This window comes from Rutidosis leptorrhynchoides, chromosome 1 (assembly GCF_046630445.1).
Source record: "Rutidosis leptorrhynchoides isolate AG116_Rl617_1_P2 chromosome 1, CSIRO_AGI_Rlap_v1, whole genome shotgun sequence".
Classification (NCBI taxonomy): domain Eukaryota; kingdom Viridiplantae; phylum Streptophyta; class Magnoliopsida; order Asterales; family Asteraceae; genus Rutidosis; species Rutidosis leptorrhynchoides.
In genome coordinates, this window is record NC_092333.1 from 105,116,950 (window position 1) to 105,120,367 (window position 3,418).

Below are 3,418 nucleotides of genomic sequence, written 5' to 3' on the forward strand. Positions count from 1 at the left end.
TTAGACTTTTAAGTTTCGACGCGCTACGTTCTTTTTATTATTTTTCGACCATTTATTTTTCGACGTTTTTCCGACGCACTCTTTTTCTTTCTTATTTCTCGCCGCTCTAGTTATTAGGACATAGAATTTTCTATTTCTTCTCTAAAATTTTCTTTAAATTTCAACGAAAAATTATTTTAAGTGATTAAATTGATAGACATCCAAAATTTTCTGGTTCGTAGTAATAGTTGGATTTGTTAGTGGCGAGTTGTGGACTTCCGATTTAAAGGGTCCTGGCTACCTGCTGCATCTATTGGCTATTTGAAACGTGGGCAAAATCAGAAAAGTCTATTAATTTGATAACTTATATAATTTTTATATTTTATAACTAATAGGATATTCAGTGAATGCACCGAGCAAAACGTTCACCACCTTTCATACGTTCACCACCTGTAACTCGATCAAGACATCTAGCCAATATTGTCGCCGTTGATTTTTCTTTAGAATCTTCATCTAGTCGACTAAGTACTCCAATTCAAATTTTCGATAATCCATTTTTTGAACCCGACCTCACAATTGAGAATCCGGAGGATATTCAGGGACAATTCAGAGATCCTGAACCATTAATCTTTCCTCCGGAACCACCAATCATTCAAACAGATATTGTCGAGGAACAACCCATTAAATCAGAATCCTCTAATGATTCAGATTCAACAAATTCAATCATGGAAAATCTGGAACCTCTAAGTATGGAAGACCGAATGAGCGCTAAACGCACTGGCCAAGGTCACGCAATTACTCAACCAGACATTAATGCGCCAGATTATGAAATCAAAGGATAAATTCTACACATGGTAACTAATCAATGCCAATTTAGTGGTGCACCGAAGGAAGATCCAAATGAACATCTTCATACCTTTAATAGGATTTGTACTTTATTTAAAATAAGAGAAGTGGAGGATGAACAGATATATCTCATGTTATTTCCCTGGACTTTAAAGGGAGAAGCCAAAGATTGGTTTGAATCGTTACCTGAAGGGGCGATTGATACATGGGACGTTTTAGTTGAAAAATTTCTTAAACAATTCTTTTCCAGCTACTAAAGCCGTGAGACTTCAAGGAGAAATTGTTACGTTTTTGCAAAAGCCAAACGAAACTCTATATGAAGCATGGACAAGATTGAAAAGTTATTGAGAGGATGTCCGCAACATGGTTTAGACACTTGTCAAATAGTACAAATATTCTACCAAGGATGCGACATCACTACAAGAAAAGACATTGATATAGCAGCTGGTGGTTCCATTATGAAGAAAACTGCAACTGACGCTTACAAAATTATTGATAACACTGCTTCCCACTCACATGAGTGGCATCAAGAAAAAGATATCGTTAGATCATCTAAAGCAGCGAGAGCCGATTCTAGCCATGACTTTGATTCCATTTCCACAAAGATAGATGCTGTCGAGAGACGAATGGAAAAGATGACTAAAGATATTCACTCAATACGAATTAGTTGTGAGCAGTGTGGAGGACCACATTTGACAAAAGATTGTCTCAGTATTGAACAAACAATGGAACAAAGAGAGAATGTTTCATACATGAACCAAAGGCCTGGAAATAATTATCAGAATAATTATCAACCGCCAAGACCAATCTACAATCAAAATCAAAATTATAACCGAAATGTTCCATACAACAATCAACAAGGTCCTAGCAATCAACAAGTATCTAACAATCCTTACAATCAGCAAAGACCTATTTTTCAAAATAAACCACCACAAACCGATGATAAAAAGCCAAATTTAGAAGATGTGATGTCAAAGCTAGTTGAATCTCAAACTCAATTTTTCACATCTCAGAAACAAACGAATGAACAAAATGCTCAAGCTTTTAGAAATCAACAAGCTTCTATTCAAAATTTGGAACAAGAAGTAAGCAACCTAGCAAGGTTGATAGGTGAAAGAAAACCGGGAAGTCTACCTAGTGATACAAATACTAACCCCCGGAATGAAACAGCTAAAGCAATTACCACAAGAAGTGATATTACACTTAAACCACCTGAAATACCTATAATTTCTGATGGCTCTATTCCTACTCCACAAGAACCACAACCTGAGCAAGATAAGGAAAAAGAACCGGTAGTTGAAAAGGTTAATGAAGATAACACAGTTAAGGCTAAACCTTATATTAAACCATACCAACCACCACTTCCTTACCCAAGTAAGATGAGAAAAGAAAGACTTGAAGCCGAGCAATCCAAATTCTTGGATATGTTTAAACAAATAAATGTAAATCTTCCTTTCATTGATGTGATTTCAGGAATGCCTAGATATGCTAAATTCTTGAAAGATCTAATCACAAATAGAAAGAAAATGGAAGAACTCTCGGCTGTTACTATGAATGCTAATTGTTCTGCAGTGCTGTTGAATAAGATACCAGAAAAATTATCAGATCCAGGAAGTTTCACAATTCCATGTTTTCTGGGTAGTCTTAGTTCAATAGAAGCATTGGCATACTTAGGTGCTAGTATAAATCTAATACCGTATTCACTATACGCTAAACTAGACCTTAGAGAATTGAAACCAACACGAATAAGCATACAACTAGCCGATCGATCAGTAAAATATCCTAGAGGGATAATGGAGAACATGCTAGTTAAAGTTGGTACTTTAGTATTTCCATTAGATTTTGTTATTCTAGACATTGAAGAAGATTCTCGAGTTCCTCTCATATTAGGAAGACCATTCTTAAACACGGCTAAAGCAATAATAGACGTGTTCGGTAAGAAACTGACCCCAAGTATAGAGGACGAGAGTGTTACCTTTTCAGTTGATAGAGCTATGCAACAACCGCAATCTGCAGATGATACATGTTATTATATTCAAACTATAGATTCACATGCAGAATTGTTAGAAGAATTTCCAGAATTACAAGGAACAGGAGAATGTTCTTTAGGAGAAGGAACTGAACCAATTGATGAAATTGAAATGTTAGCTACACTTATGGCAAATGGATATGAACCAACAACAGAAGAAATTCAAATGCTAAAAGAAGAAGACAGATATCGATATAAATCATCGATAGAAGAACCACCGACATTAGAGTTAAAGCCACTTCCAAATCATTTGGAATACGCTTATTTACATGGTGAATCTGAATTACCTGTAATAATATCGTCTTCTCTTACTGAAAATGAGAAATCACAACTCAGTTCTGTGTTGAAAGCTCATAAACCAGCCATTGCATGGAAGATTCATGATATTAAAGGAATAAGTCCTTCGTATTGCACACATAAAATCTTTATGGAAGAAGGTCATAAAACGTATGTGCAACGCCAACGAAGACTAAATCCTAATATGCAAGATGTAGTTAAGAAAGAGATTATTAAACTGCTAGATGCAGGTTTAATTTATCCAATCTCTGATAGTCCATGGGTAAG

The 3,418-nt window shown here is 35.5% G+C and overlaps 1 non-coding gene across 1 annotated transcript; it reads right to left on the minus strand.

Moving 5' to 3' along the window:
* Window positions 1-1,089: 1,089 nt before the first annotated feature.
* LOC139886998 (small nucleolar RNA R71) lies at window positions 1,090-1,195 on the minus strand. The gene has a single exon (XR_011772853.1). It is a non-coding gene; the product is annotated as a small nucleolar RNA R71 (small nucleolar RNA).
* Window positions 1,196-3,418: the final 2,223 nt, after the last annotated feature.